General features: G+C 47.8%; 2 non-coding genes across 2 annotated transcripts; both read right to left on the minus strand.

The window, feature by feature from the left end:
- Nucleotides 1–5,798: 5,798 nt before the first annotated feature.
- TRNAS-UGA (transfer RNA serine (anticodon UGA)) lies at nt 5,799–5,879 on the minus strand. The gene has a single exon. It is a non-coding gene; the product is annotated as a tRNA-Ser (tRNA).
- A 1,291-nt stretch (nt 5,880–7,170) lies between these two features.
- On the minus strand, nt 7,171–7,251 carry TRNAS-UGA (transfer RNA serine (anticodon UGA)). The gene has a single exon. It is a non-coding gene; the product is annotated as a tRNA-Ser (tRNA).
- Between the last annotated feature and the right edge of the window lie 9,577 nt (nt 7,252–16,828).

Genomic DNA, 16,828 nt, shown 5'->3' on the forward strand with positions numbered 1-16,828 from the left:
ACTCAGTTCGGGTCGGCAACTCGCAACACTGTGACATCATTGGAATCGGCACAGTAGAGCTCAACCTTGCAGGTGGCTCTACACTTGTACTCCACAATGTCCGACATGTACCCGAGCTCTCAAGGCCATTGATCTCAGTCGGACAACTAGATGAAGACGGCATTCGTGCCGGTTTTTCTTCGGGAGGGTGGACACTCCACAGGGGGAACCTCCTGCTTGCTAGAGGACCCAAGATACACTCACTGTATCCGTTACATGTTACGCTCAGAGAGGGTAACCTGTTTTTGGTGGATATTCCTGTGTCATCACTATGGCACAGAAGATTAGGACACCTCAGCAAGGCCGGCATCACGCACCTATCTAGAGCCGGATACATCCCTAAACTCTCCTTCTCCGACCATCAATTCTGCGAGCATTGCGAGTATGGCAAACAAGCAGCCGCATCACACCCGACATCAGCACCAAGAGAAACGAGACCTCTCGATTTGGTCCACTCGGACGTCTGTGGCCCAATGCCGCATCAGTCTCTTGGCGGTGCCTCTTACTTCGTCAGTTTTATTGACGATTCGACTCGAAAGGTGTGGGCTTATCCAATTCGCACCAAAGATCGTGTCTTCTCGATCTTCACCGATTGGCTCGCTATGGTGGAAAATCAAACCGACCGAAAGCTGAAATGCTTTCGAACCGACAACGGGGGAGAGTTTAAATCCGAAGAATTCGTCAAATTCTGCCGACAACGCGGCATCCGACGTGAACTTACGGCACCACACAGTCCGGAGCAAAACGGGATTGCAGAACGAATGAATCGGACAATCCAAGAACGGACAGTTTCCATGCTCCAACACTCCGGACTGTCGGATGGCTTCTGGGCAGAGGCTCTACTCACGGCAGTACACATAATCAATATGTCGCCAAGTAGACCTCTAGGACTTCAAATTCCTCAGGAACTATGGATTGGCAGTAAGCCGAATTACGACAAGCTGAGGATCTTCGGATGCGAGGCGTACGCCCTCATTCCGAAAGATGATCGCCGAAAACTTGCACCTCGGTCCAGGAAATGCATTTTCCTCGGATATGGATCCGACGGCGAAATGGGATACCGACTCTGGGACCCCGAACGCAGACAAATCGTTCGAAGTTCGGACGTTGTGTTCAACGAGTCGGCTATGAATCCATCAGTCAAAAAACCGATCGAAGTCCGAAGGGTAACATTTTCCGATGTGTCGACCCTTCAAGAAGGCCCTGCTCTCAACACACGGTCAGCTTCACGGGTAGCTGAACCTTACACTACCGACTCGGACAACCCCGACTCGGCACAGCAGAACAATCCGCTTTCGGACCATCCGGCCTTGATACCCGATGCGACCAGTCCAATCTTACCTCGCCGATCCGAGAGACTGTCGCAACCTCCGGAGAGGTATTCTCCTGGAATTTTCTTCACCGACGCCGGCGAACCGACGTCTTACGAAGAAGCATCGACATCTGTCGATTCCGCCACCTGGCATCTGGCGATGGAGTCGGAAATGCACTCCATTCGGGCAAACAAGACTTGGGATCTGGTCGAATTACCTAGGAACCGACGTGCTCTTCCTTGCAAGTGGGTTTATCGACTAAAAGAGACGTCTGATTCGACCACCCCAAAGTACAAGGCCAGATTAGTTGCGAAGGGCTTCCGACAAGAATATGGCGTCGACTTCGACGAGATTTTTTCACCAGTGGTGAAAATGACAACCCTTCGTTTTCTACTCGGCGTAGTGGCAGCCGACAACTTGGAGCTGATTCAGCTAGATGTCAAAACAGCATTCCTCCATGGTGATCTTGACGAGGAAATTTATATGGAGCAGCCAAAAGGCTTCGTGGCAACCGGCCAAGAACATCTAGTCTGCCGACTCAGGAAGAGTCTATACGGCCTCAAACAGGCACCACGACAATGGTACAAGAAGTTCGACGACTTCATCCAATCGATCGGCTTCTCAAAAAGCGATGAGGACCATTGTCTCTTTACCAACACAGCTCAAGATGGATCACCCATCTTCCTCATCATTTACGTGGACTACATGCTAATTTCTGGACGCCACGCGGGCGAACTTGCCGATCTCATTCGGCAACTGCGGTTGAAGTTTGCCATGAAGGACCTCGGTCCGGCACGACACATCCTTGGCATGAAAATTAGTCGGCATCGCGATAAACGACATCTTTTTTTGTCTCAGACCGACTATATCGGACGTGTCTTAGAACGCTTCAACATGCAATCAGCCAAATCTGCTTCAACCCCGCTCCCTATGAATCTTCGGCTCTCTCAGCGAGACTGCCCGACATCCGGTCCGGAGGGGGAAGATATGAAGTCGGTACCGTATGCACCGGCAGTCGGCTCCCTTATGTACCTGATGGTCGCGACACGGCCTGATATTTCTCACGCCGTAGGAGTCGTTAGCAGATTTATGCACAATCCTGGCCGATCGCATTGGAACGCAGTCAAGCATGTGTTCAGATATCTGGCTGGCACAAAAGACCACGGCATTCTTTTCGGTCCGAACCGAACCTCAGGCGTAGTCGGTTACACCGACTCGGACTTCGCCGGCTGTATAGACAGTCGGAAATCAACAACCGGATACTGCTTCAAATTCGGCAATGGAGCAATCTCGTGGAAGTCGAAACTTCAGGAGTGCACAGCGACCTCAACGACCGAAGCAGAATATGTAGCTGCGTCCGACGCAGCAAAAGAAGCTTTGTGGCTCGGTCGGCTGGCGCACACGTTTCGACAAGTCGACCATGACTCGGCCCCAGTTGTCTACAGCGACAGTCAAGGTGCTGTTGCCTTGTCAAAAAATCCGGTTCACCACAACGCCTCCAAACATATCGACGTTCGATATCACTTCGTTCGGGACTGCGTCATCTCAGGGAAAATCGGTCTAGAGAAAATATCCACAACCGACAATGTCGCAGATGGAATGACCAAGTGTCTCTCGGCAGACCGCTTTCGGTCTCTTCGGCATCAGATGGGCGTAACGACAAACCAGTCCGGTTAGAGCCGGACACAGCGCAGGATGGTTTCCGACAACCGACATCAGTTCCTTAATGATCGGCTTCAACTGTTCCGACCCGACCAGTTCGGTCTTCTGCCTTCGGACCCTGCCGACTCGAACAAAGCTGATATGTCCGAGAACCTAAGTCTATACCTGTAATCTTAGATAACCCATGTATACGCCCATTACGGGGGAGTGTCGAATACATGTGTATAATGGACGTATTCACACTATCCCGTTTTGGCCATTTATGTAATTAGCATAAAGGGTAGTTGCCCTAAGTCGGTCACTATATATAGTGACCTTGTAACCTTTTTGTAAGGTTGGATGTTGTATTATTACTTTGTGGAATAAGAAACCTCTTTTGTGTCCCTCTCTCTCTCTCTCACTCTCTCTCTGTGCAACGACATAGAAACAGTCATACGCAGGTATTCAGCAGCACTCGAATGCTCCTTGATCTTCCGCACTGACGACTTTGTCTCCAACACACCCAGGTTAAATGCGAACTCTGGGGTATCGTTTCAGCGGTCAAGGCCGACAATGACTGCCTGTTCGGGACAAAGGTAATAATAGAGACGAATTGCCCACCAATTCTCAGTATGGTTTCCAAATGCGCGACACCGGACTTGGCAATGCTCAAGTGGATAGCGAAAGCTATCAGATGCATTCCATAGTCCGACATCAAGACAAGCTACACCCGATTTACCCGCCGACCGTCCACTTCAAGTGGATGGTGGATCTGGTGACGATGCGATACCTGGTGCTAGCACGAGAGGACCTGGCGAACCAGGTGGAGGGCCGAGCATTACCAAACAAGACGATCATGATCATGTGTCGGTTCCTAATCGAAGACATGGTATGTCGGTATGGGTGTGTAGGGAAGATCGTAGCAGACCGTGGAGAACTGGATGCACAAGAGGCCGAAGAGGTATTTGAACGGTTAGGGATTAAACTCTTGCTCACCACGGCATACAATCCAGAGGCAAATGGGAAGGTGGAACGCGGACACGGGCCAATCGTAAAGGTGTTGGTACGGGCATGCGGAGGCCAAGTCGGGAATTGGCCGCGACTTCTACCTTACGCGTTCTGGGCAGACCGAACTACGCACAGTTCGGTAACCGGGTTCATGCCGGCGGAGCTGATGTACAGGCAGAAGCCAATCATGCGGATGGAACGAACGATCTCCTCATGGGCCGCGGTGGATTGGAGAAACGAGATGAGCCGAGAGGAGCTGTTAGCGGCACGAATCCGACAGCTCGAATGAAGACCGGAGGACGTAGAACGAGCAACGGCGAAGCTACGTGCGGCAAGGACCAAGAACAAGGGGCGATTCAACCGAACTCACCGACTACGACCAAAGAAAATCGAGGAAGGAAACTAGGTTCTAGTCTACGATAGCAGCCTTGACAACCAGCACAAGGCAATGCGGAAATTTGTGAGGAAGTGGTTCGGGCCTTACATGGTGGCAAGCGCCAACGACAACGGCACCTACCATCTCGCGGAGCTCGACGAAATGAGAATAGCTATGCCGGTGGTCGGGAAGAGGATCGAGGTGTTCAAGAAGTGGCACAAGGATGAACTAGACCCAGAGGACATGGATAGCGACAACGACCAATTCGGAGCGGATGGCGATCCAGAGAACGAAAGATAAGCGCGGGTCGGTCTTCTCCGGCAAAAGTCTACTCTGGCGCATACCGATGGATGTGCGGTTAGGTGGGGCCGGATGTCGTGGAGAAAACCGTCCCTAGGAGGAATCGGTCAATAGTGTGCGTGAATCAGCCCTTACACGAGGGCACATGCTTCGATGTATTGTACATAGTTAGGTTCAAGTCAGCGAAGTGAATATCCTAGGTAGCACGTATTCATTAGGTAGAGAATAAAAGAGATGTAACAGTCTGTAACAGTTCTCTCTCCTTGGTCTATAAAAGGAGAGGAAAAGGGACTAAGTGGATATCGCGTTGTCGAGGACTAAGTGCTGTCGGATTGGAACCGAGCTCTTCTCCACTGTCTTTCATCGTTCTCTATAGGTTTTGGGAGGCTGCCTCTGCTTTGTGGAAAGCCCGAGTGCTTCCGGCAGAGGCTCCATCTCTTGTTGTTGTGTCCGTTGTGTGAGTTGGTGTCAACGAGTTGGCACTTACCGGCTAGCCGGTTGTAATCTTGATTATATATATATATGCCTTATTCGTTGTTTATCTTGATTGTGAATTCTGTGTATCTGTGAGCACGGCTCGGCCATTGTTTCGCGGTTCAGGACCCCCGCAGTCCCGCCTTGGCTTCACCTACGCGTGCAGAATAACACGACAACTGGCAAACCCAATAGGTTTGAAGTTTGTAGCCTTAAACACTCGGCCAAACCGACGACATTTTCGTAATATTAATCTCTTAACCTGGCACAAAGGGCACGTCGGCACGGATGACAACGTGGTTATTAATAGTAACCCCGACAAAAGGGGAGTCATCAGTGGCAAGGTTCGAACCTGCGTAGACGAACCTAACAGATTTCATGTTTGTCGCCTTAAGCACTCGGCCAAATCGACTAGTTTCCTGTAATCTTAATTTCTTAACATGTCACAAAGGGCGTGACGGCACCTACGAGAATGTGGTTATTTATAGTAACCCTGACAAAAAGGTAGTCATCAGCTGTAGTATTTGATCGTGAGCTAGCGAACCCAACAGATTCTGAGTCTTCTTCTAAACCTCGCATAGAGGGCATGGTGGCACCTACGAGGATATGGTAACTTATTGGTAGTAACCCAAAAACAAAAGGGTAGTCGTTGGTTGTAGGGTTCGAACCTACGCGGGCAAACCCAACAGATTTCAAGTCTGTCGCCTTAACCACTCGGCAAAACCAACTAATTTTTTGCAATCTTATTTTCTTAACTTCGTTATTGATAGTAGCACTAACAAAAGGGGAGATCGGTTGTAGTGTTCGGTTGTGAGCTAGCGAACCCAACAAATTTTGAGTCTGTCGTCTTAGCCACCCAAACAAAACGACTTTCGCCGGCTGCAAGGTTCGAACATGAGCAGGGGAAGCCATCAGTTTTGCAGTCTGTCACCTTAACCACTCGGCCAAGCCGATTGCTTTTTCTTAACGTCACAAACAAGGCATGGCGGCACCTAGGATGATGTGGTTATTAATAGTAACCCTGACAAAAGGAGACTCATCGGTTGTAGGTTTTGAACCTAACCAGGCGAACCAAACATATTTCAAGTATGTCGTCTTAACCAATTGACAAACTTGACCGCTTTTTTGCCTTGTTTTCTTAACATAGAACAAAGGGCAGGGTGGCACTTACGACGATGTGGTTATTCATGGTAACCCCGACAAAAGGGGAGTTTTCGGATGCAATATTCGAACATGCACAAGCGATCCCAACTAATTTTGAGTCGGTTGCCTTAACCACTCATCCAAGCCGACCGCTTTCTCGTAATCGTCTATTCTTCATCTAGCTCCTAGCGCACAGTGGAACTTGCGAGCTTGTGTTTATTGATAATAACGTCGGCTGTAGGGTTCGAATGTACGCAGGGCTAACCCAATTGATTTTGAATCTGTCACCTTAAGCACCTAGCCAAGACGAGCACTTTTTCGTAATCTTCTGTTCTTCACCTCGCATAAAGGGCATGACGACACTTGCGGCGTCATAAGTAACGATAGTAACCCTGCCCTACAGGGTTTGAACTTGCACGGGCAAACCCAACACATTTGAAGTGTGTCGCCTTAAACAATAGGCCAACCCAATGACTTTTCTGTAATATTAATTTCTTAAACTGGCACAGAGCACACGTCGGCACCTACGACGAGGTTATGGATAGTAAGCCCGACAAAAGGGCAGTCATCGGCAGCAAAATTCGAAAATGCGCGGATGGACCCATCAGATTTCAAGTCTATGGCCTTAACCACTCGTCCAAATCGACCAGTTTCCCACAATGATAATTTCTTAACATGTCACAAAGGGCGTGTCGATACCTACGACAATGTGGTTATTGATAGTAACCCTGATAAAAAGGCAGTCATCGGCTGTAGTGTTCGATCGTGAAATAGCGAACCCAACAGATTCTGAGTCTTTGCTTAAACCTGGCTTAGAGGGCATATTGGCACCTACGACGATGTGGTTATTGGTAGTAACCCAGACAAAAGGGTGGTCGTCGGCTGCAGGGTTCGAACCTACGTGGGTGAACCCAACAGATTTCAAGTCTGTCGCCTTAACCACTCGGCCAAACCGACTAGGTTTGTGCAATCTTATTTTCTTAACATGGTTATTGATGGTAACATTAACAAAAGGGCAGTCTTTGGCTGTATTGTTCGATCATGAGCTGGCGAATCCAACAAATTTTGAGTCTGTCATCTTAGCCACTCATGCAAGCCAATCTCAACAAAATGAGTTTCGTCGGCTGCAAGGTTCAAACATGAGCAGGGGAACCCATCAGTTTTGAAGTCTGTAACCTTAACCACTTGACCAAGTCAACTGCTTTTTCATAATCTTATTTTCATAACCTGGCAAACAAGGGGTGGCGGCACCTAGGAGGATGTGGTTATTAATAGTAACCCTGACAAGAGGAGGCTCATCGGCTGCAGGTTTCGAACCGAAGCAGGCGAACCACACATATTTCAAGTATGTCGTCTTAACCAATCGACAAAGTTGACCACTTTTTCGCCTTGTTTTCTTAACATAGAACAAAGGCCACGGTGGCACTTACGATGACGTGGTTATTCGTAGTATCCCCGACAAAAGGGGAGTCTTCGGATGCAAGGTTCGAACATGCACAAGCGATCCCAACTGATTTTGAGTCGGTCGCCTTAACCATTCGTCCAAGCCGACCACTTTTTCATAATCGTATACCACTCACGTGGCTCCTAGCGCACGACGGAACTTGAAAGCATATATGTATTGATAATTACCTCGACAAAAGGGGAGTCGTCGGCTGTCGTTGGTTGTAGGGGTTCGAACGTACGCGGGGCTAACGCAGTTGATTTCGAGTCTTACGCCTTAAGCACCTGGCCAAGAAGAGCGCTTTTTCGTAATCTTCTGTTCTTCACCTCTCATAAAGGGCACGACGAAATGTGTGACGCCATGGGTAACGAGGGTAACCCTTCCCTGTAGGGTTTGAACTTGCACGGGCGAACCCGATACAATAGAAGTCCATCGCCTTAAACACTCGCCAACCCGACGAATTTTCTATAATATTAATTTCTTAACCTGGCACAAAGCACACGTCGGCACCTACAACAAGGTTATTGATAGTAAGCCCGACAAAAAGGGAGTCGTCGGCAGCAAGATTCGAACATGCACAGACGAACCCAATAGATTTCAAGTCTATCGCCATAACCACTCGGCCAAATCGACTAGTTTCCCACAATGATAATTTCTTAATGTGTCACAAAGAGCGTGGTGACACCTACGACAATGTGGTTATTGATAATAACCTTGACAAAAAGGTAGTCCTCAGTTGTAGTGTTCGATCGTGAGCTAGCGAACCCAACAGATTCTAAGTCTTTGTTTAAACCTGGCATAGAAGGCATATTGGCACCTACGACGATGTGGTTATTGGTAGTAACCTAGAAAAAAGGGTAGTCATCGTTTGCAAGGTTCGAATCTAATAGATTTCAAGTCTGTCGCTTTAACCACTCGGCCAAACCAACTAGTTCTTTGCAATCTTATTTTCTTAACGTGGTTATTGATCGTAACACTAACAAAAGGGGAGTCGTCGGTTGTATTGTTCGATCGTGAGCTAGTGAACCGAACAGATTTTGAGTCTGTCGTCTTAGCCACTCGAGCAAGCCAACCCCAACAAAACGAGTTTCTTCGGTTGCAAGGTTCGAACATGAGCAAGGGAACACATCAGTTTTGAAGTCTGTCACTTTAACCACTCGACCAAGCCGACTACTTTTTCATAATCTTATTTTCTTAACATGGCAAACAAGGCGTGGGCACCTAGGATGACGTGGTCATTAATAGTAACCCTGACAAAAGGAGATTCATCAGCTGCAAGTTTCAAACCTAAGCAGGTGAACCAAACATATTTCAAGTATGTCGTCTTAACCAATCGACAAAGCTGACCACTTTTTCGCATTGTTTTCTTAACATAAAAAGAGGCCAAGGTGGCACTTACGACGATGTGGTTATTCATAGTATCCCCGACAAAAGGGGAGTCTTCAGATGCACGGTTCGAACATGCACAAGCGATCCCAACTGATTTCGAGTCGGTCGCCTTAACCACTCGTCCAAGCCAACCGCTTTTTCGTAATCGTCTATTCTTCACTTGGCTCCTAGCACACGACGGAACTTGCGAGCATGTGTTTATTGATAATTACCTCAAAAAAAGGGGAGTTGTCGGTTGTAGGGTTCAAACGTACGCGGGCTAACCAAGCTAATTTCGAGTCTTGGGTGAAAGCATGTGAGTGGAAACAATTAGCTATGTCCTTGACATAGCTAATTAGCTATGCAAAAAGCTACCATTGAAAATAGTAGAGAGTTTTAATTATATAAATGAGCACCATAAATGTGCAACATAAACGTGCAACATAAATTTATATGTGCACCATAAATTATATGCCGAATTCCTAGGTCCATTATGCATGATCCTTTGCCACATCACATGGGCGGCCATCTTTGGTTGAGTATTCTGGCTTAGATTACTACCATTGTTACTAAACCCTATTGAGTCCACTCCTCCCTTGCCGCCATTCTACACTCAGTTACCGACACGGAGTGGTCCAAGTATCATCTACCACTGTTCGATCCGACGAAGTTCCCTCCTCCATTGCCGCCATTCTACACTCAATTGTCGCCACTATTCAATCCAAGCATCATCTGCCAAGTTCGCTCCTCTATTGCCGCCATTGTACACTCAGTTGCCGCTACTGTGAAGGTCGTATATTGCTGCCACTTTTCAATCCGACGGAGTTAACTCCTTCTCCACTACCACCATTCTACTCTCAGTTGCCATCACTGTGCGTTCCAAGCATCATCTACCACTGTTCGATCTAACAGAGTTCACTGCTCCATTGCCATCATTCTACACTCAGTTGCCGCTACTATTCGGTGACCGGTCCTGGATTGCTGCCACTTTTCGATTTGATGGAGTTCAATCATCCATTGCCATCATTCTGCATTTAGTTTCCGCTATTGTTCAATCGTGTATTGCTGCCACTTTTCGATCTGAGGGAGTTCAATCCCCCTCCAAAACTACGCTCCCTATTACAATGTTTCTATGCCCTTTATATACACAGGGCATAGTCGGTTACACTTCAAGTGTGAACCGTTACATGTGTTACTTTAACTCTTGGTTTACAATAACACGCCTATCCCCTAGCCCATTTCTTTACTTATCGCCTTGTTTCTCATTAGTCTGCTTCTGGCGGACAACAGTTTCGAACCTAAGCGGGCGAACCCAACATATTTCAAGTATGTCGTCTTAACCACTCAACAAAGTCGAGCACTCTTTAGCCTTCTTTTCTCAACATGGAACAAAGGGCAAGGTGGCACTTACGACGAAGTGGTTATTCGTAGTAACCCCGACAAAAGGGGAGTCGTCGGATGCAGGGTTCGAACATGCACAGGTGATCCCAACTGACTTCGAGTCGGTTGCCTTAACTACTAGTCAAGCCGACCACTTTTTCGTAATCGTCGGTTCTTCACTTGGCTCCTAGCGCACAACGGAAGTTTCGAGGATGTGGTTATTGATAATAACCTCGACAAAAAGGGAGTCGTCGACTGTAGGGATTCAACCTATGCGGACGAACCCAACCATATTGTTGTAACTACTGTACAGAGAACGATAGAGAGAGAGAGAGAGAGAGAGAGAGAGAGAAAGAGAGAGAGAGTGTGTGTGTGTAGCTACAAGCACTCTCTGTTGTAACCGTCGTTTGGCGAAGACCGCGAGCACGAGCTGGTCACCTCTGTGCCTTCACTTTGTATTTCCTCTCCTATAGTGATAGTTGGAGTCTGTGGGCTCCCGTGGTTTTTCCCTATTAGGGTTTTCCATGAAAACATCCTGTGTATTTCCTTTGTGTACTCTCCACTTCCCATTTCTGTGTTTCATTCTCAGTGAAGTGTTCAAGACTCGATGGTGGCCGAGCAATATTCCGCATGATTCTCGTGAAACTGGTATCAAAGCGAACAACACGGGAAATGGAAGAATCATTTGGCGGCATCTTCAAGCTCACTAGCTCCAACTACTCAGTGTGGAAGTCAAAGATGAGGGATATGTTGTTGGTTAAAGATCTTTGGTTGCCGGTTCAGTTCGGCGACAAGAGACCAGATAAGATCAACGCCACAGTGTGGGAGGTGATGCACATGAAGATGACGGCATACATCCGGTGCTTCATCGACATGAGCCTGTACAACAACTTCAATGAAGAGAGCAAGGATCATGAACTCTGGGAGAAGATCGGCATCATGTTCCAGAACAAGAATGTTGTCAATCGGGTTTTCGGTATTCCGGAAGCTAGTGAGGCTTCAATACCAGGACGGCTCTAGTATGGTGGAGCACATGAATGCCTTCCAAGGACTGATCCACCAGGCAACCTCGTTGGAAGTACCTCTTGCCGATGAGGTACTCGCATTGCCCCAGCTCGGTTCCCTCCCGGATAGCTAGGAGACGTTAGTTGTCATGTTGGGCAACGCCAGGCCGGAAGGAAAACAATTGTCCCTAACAAGGGAAAAATCAAGCTTGCTAGATGAAGAAGCTTGCTGGAAGGATCGGGAGTCCGGAACCGATCCGAAGGCCTTGGTCACGGAAGATGACCACAACCGGGGAAGAGACCAGTATCGGAGTCCCCAAAACCGGGACAAATCAGGGACGAGGTCGAAGTCAAGGGGAAGGCCCACGTGCTTCTATTGCGGGAAGCCGGGACACTTCCAGAAGAACTGTCGGCATCTCCGGAAGGAGAAAGAAATCGGCACTGCCGATTCGAAGAAGAGTTAAGACCGCCAACACTCCTGGTGAGTTGTGGCACAAAAGACTATGTCACATGAGTGAGAAGGGGATGAAGAGGCTTGCCAAAGACAACCTCATTCCGGTGAAGGACGTGCAACTTGAGAAGTGCATTGATTGCTTGGCGGACAAGCAAAACCAAACCTCCTTTCGGTCAAGCCCACCGATGAGACGGAATGCACCACTGGAGCTGGTACATACCGATGTGTGTCAAGTGGAGACGAAGTCACATGCCAGATTGCAGTACTTCGTGACGTTCATAGACGACCATAGCCGGAAGTTGTGGGTCTCACCGTTGAAGACGAAGGATCAGGGGTTATCTGTCTTCAAGGAGATCCACGCGAGAGTGGAAAGAGAAACCGGCCGGAAGCTGAAGACGGTTCAAGCAGATAACGAAGGAGAATACCGGGGGCAGTTCGAGGAGTACTGTCGGTCGAAGGGAATCGGGCTCGAATTCACCGTGCCGAAGATGCCGGAATTCAACAAGTTGGCCGAAAGGATGAACCAGACCATAATGGAGAGAGTCTGAAGCATGCTAGCACATGCCAAGTTACCCAAGACGTTCTGGGCTGAGGCACTGACGACAGTGACCTATGTGATAAACAGATCATCCTCAACACCCTTGGGAGGAGACTCACCTCAGAAAGTATGGACCGGTAAAGATGTATCTTACCGGCATCTGAAGGTGTTCGGGTGTCTCGCATATGTGCATGTTGCAAAGGACAAGAGAGCAAATCTGGGTCCGAAGTCTCGGCCATGCATATTCCTTGGATACGACGACGATGAGATCGGTTGTCAGGTGTGGGACCTAGTCGACAAGAAGGTGTTCCGGAGTCGGGACATAGTCTTCATGGAAGACAGGACCATTGCCGACTAGGAGAGTCGAAGAAGAAGATGATGAACTATGGATCATCCAATGAAACCTGGCTTGAGGACACAAGAATATACCCAGTTGAAAACCGGATGTTAGCCGGTAATCGCATGTTAGCTGGTAACCAGATGACACTCAACGAACCGGCCGGATACGAACAAGAAACCGAACCGACCGAAGAAGAAGAAGAAGAAGAAGACACCGGAACCGGACAAGATCCCGAATCAGATGAGGATGAGGAACAGATGGAGGAACTAGTGGTCAAAAACCAAGGACGGAGATATCCTCTCAGAGAGAGAAGAGCCCCCCAAAGATTTCTGGATGCAGAGCATGTGTTGCTAACCGATGAGGGGGAGCCAGAAAGCTTCGAAGAAGCAAAGAGAGACGCCCACAACTGCAAGTGGTTGAGGCCATGCAGGATGAGATGGATTCCTTGCATGAGAACCACATGTATGAACTGACAGAGTTGCCGAATGGAAAGAGGGCACTCCGGAACAAGTGGGTGTACAAGTTGAAACCGGGAGATGTCGGAAATCCACCCAGGTATAAGGCCTAAATCTTGGTGAAGGGCTTCCAGCAGAAGAAAGGAGTGGACTTCGATGAGATCTTTGCCCCGGTAGTAAAGATGACATCCATCCGGACGGTATTGGGCATAACAGCAAGCATGGACCTCGAGGTAGAGCAACTGGACGTCAAGACGGCATTCCTACATGGCGACCTCGAAGAAGAGATCTACATGCATCAACTGAAAAGATTTGAGAGGAAAGGGAAGGAGCACCTGGTGTGCCGGCTGAAGAAGAGCCTATACGGACTGAAGCAAGCCCCCCGGCGATGGTACCGAAAGTTCGACTACTTCATGACCAACCAAGGGTACCACAAGACGCAAGCCGATCACTGCGTGTTTGTGAAGAAATTTGACGGAGGAGATTTCCGGATACTCCTATATGTGGATGATATGCTAATCGTTGGAGAGACCAAGTCAAGATTCGGATGCTGAAGAAGGCTTTGAACCGAACCTTCTCAATGAAAGACTTGGGGCCGGCAAGACAGATATTGGGAATGCACATCATCCAGGACCGGTCGAAGAAGTTGTTGTGGTTGTCACAGGAGAAGTACGTGACAAAGGTGCTTCAACGGTTCAACATGTCGGACGCGAAACCGGTCAAATCGACACTCCCGGCAAATTGCAAGCTATCCGGAAAACAAAGCCCGAGGACAAAGGCGGAGAAGACGGATATGATGAAGATACCATATGCCTCTGTCGTCGGGAGCTTGATGTACGCAATGGTATGTACCCAACCGAATATTGGATATGCAGTCGGAGTGGTGAGCCGGTTCATGAGCAATCCCGGCAAAGAGCATTGGAACGCGGTTAAGTGAATACTCTGGTATTTGAAAGGCACTTCCAGTACGTGCCTCCGGTTCGGCTCCGGTAATCCCCAACTTGACGGATTCACGGATTCGGATATGTCGGCTGATGCGGATACTAGCCAGTCTACATCCGGATATGTCATGACTTATGTAGGGGGGGTTGTATCATGGCAGTCAAGGCTGCATAAGACGATTGCGTTATCAACCACGGAGGCAGAGTACATGGCAGATGTAGAAGACGGCAAGGAGATAATCTGGATGAAGGACTTCATCGGAGAGCTAGGGATCCAACTGGAGGAATACCGGCTCTGTTGCGATAGTCAAAGCGCCATCCACCTTGCAAAGAACGCGGCCTACCATTCCAGATGAAACATATCCAGCGAAGGTACCACTCGATCCGGGAGAGAGTAGAAGATCAAGAGTTCATGCTAACAAAGATCCACACGGAGGAGAATAGGTCGGATATGTTGACCAAGGTGTTGACAACCGACAAGGTGGACGCATGCCGAAAGTGGATCGGGCTCACGAGACATCCCATGCCGGAGTGAAGGGGGAGATTGTTGGGAAATCGGTCCCTCCGGATGGGATCTAGTGGTGAATAAAGAGGACCTGATGAGAACCAGAAGATATGTTTTCTAAGTAAGCCTATTGAGGCTATATTTGTAAATAGCCCTAAGTTCATATAAGTATAAATATGACTTAGGGCAATCACTTGTGTGTGGTTGTTGTTATTTGTTGTAGTCATATTGTTGTAACTATTGTACAGAGAGCCATAGAGAGAGAGAGAGGGAGAGAGAGAGTAGCTACGAGCACTCTCTGTTGTAACCGCCGCCTGGCGAAGACCGCGAGCACGAGGTCGTCGCCTCTGTGCCTTCACTTTGTATTTCCTCTCCTATAGTGATAGTTGGAGTCTGTGGGCTCCCGTGGTTTTTCCCTATTAGGGTTTTCCACGAAAACATCCTATGTATTTCCTTTGTGTACTCTTCATTTCCCATTTTTGTGTTTCATTCTCAGTGAAGTGTTCGAGACTCGGTTGTGGCCGAGCAATATTCCGCGTGATTCTCGTCATGGTGGATCGGGGTATATTGCAGTGAATTGTCCCCATTGGCCAAGAAGGCAAGTAAATCAAATAACTGTTAGTACTGATAGTACTAAACCCGAGTCTATTTCTCTAGGTGTGTCCGATAGTCCTAATAGCCCAAGCCTTTCAAACAAATTTGAAATCCTTAGTCAACTAGAAGAAGAGTTAAATGATTAAGTCCAGCCAAAATAGGATCCGTTTGGTTGGACAGCCCTAGATCTGTGCAACCCATTAGTGGTTCCATTTCCTCTAAGCAAGTTAGCAATGTGCTCTTAGCTCAAGTAATGGTTAGTACTAAAAGTACTCCTCCAATACATGTATTAGCACTCTTAGATTCCGGAGCCAACTCTTGGTTCATGGATAGGAATTTTGCCCAAGCTCATCAGATATCCCTAAGAAAACTTTCTTGCCCAGCATCTGTAGTAGTTATTGATGGTCGTCCCATTGCTTCCAGAAAAATCGTAGAGAAGTCAGAACCGATTCAAGTTGTCCTAAATAACTTGGTGTGTGTGTGTGTGTGTAATATCATTTAATATAATTAGTAGTCTAGATCATCCAATTGTCTTAGGGTTACCGTGGTTCAAATTACATAACTCAGACATAGATTGGAGAACAAGAGAAATCCGATATCGACAAATCTGAGGATCTACTCATAAGATTGCAACCATTTCGCTACAACAATTGCGTGAGGAAGGACGCAAGGAAGCAATGTTTGTCTTCATAGTATCAGTAAATCCTCCAACACTATTAAAGAGGAATCCACAGTTCAACTTCCAGAAAGTATCGTCAATATGCTGATGTGTTCGATAAGGTACAAGCCAATACGCTTCCTCACCACCAATCGTATGATTGCCCCATCGATTTACAATAGGGAAAAGAGCCACCATGGGGACCGATCTACAATTTGTCACCAACCGAGATAGAAGTCCTTCGAGCCTATATAGAGGAGAATTTGGTAAACGGTTTCATTCGACATTTGAAATGTCTAGCTGGCGCACCCATTTTCTTCGTCAAGAAAAAGGATGGATCACTTTGTCTCGTCGTAGACTACCACGACTTGAATAAGGTCACCATCATGAATAGGTATGCACTTCCCCTTATCTCAAGTCTTTTAGAACAGATCAATGGTGCAAGGTTCTTCACAAAAATCGACTTACGAGGAGCATATAACCTCGTACGGATATCTCTCTCTCTCTCTCTCTCTCTCTCTCTCTCTCTCTCTCTCTCATGTTCTACACCCTCTTTTCCTCTTAGTACTAATCTCCTCTCTGTCTCAATACTATGGTCTAACATAGAGGACACGATGGCCCTTCCGAATCAGTAGGTTAGTTGCAAGAATCCAAGCCACGTGATCTTCGATAAGGCCTCGTCTACATCAATGACTACAATGATATGGTTGTTGAGGTAGTGTCCTTGTGCCACTTTGAGGCTCCCTTGCTCGACGAGCTAACTTCACCTTATTTTCTCTTCACACCGCCTCTTCAAGTGAGACGAATCCAAACACGCTTGACCCCAAACCGTAAACCCTTGAGCAAATAAAAA

This window comes from Azolla caroliniana, unplaced genomic scaffold (genome assembly GCF_043228905.1).
Source record: "Azolla caroliniana isolate FFs.n. ecotype wild unplaced genomic scaffold, voAzoCaro1.0.p SCAF_13, whole genome shotgun sequence".
Classification (NCBI taxonomy): domain Eukaryota; kingdom Viridiplantae; phylum Streptophyta; class Polypodiopsida; order Salviniales; family Salviniaceae; genus Azolla; species Azolla caroliniana.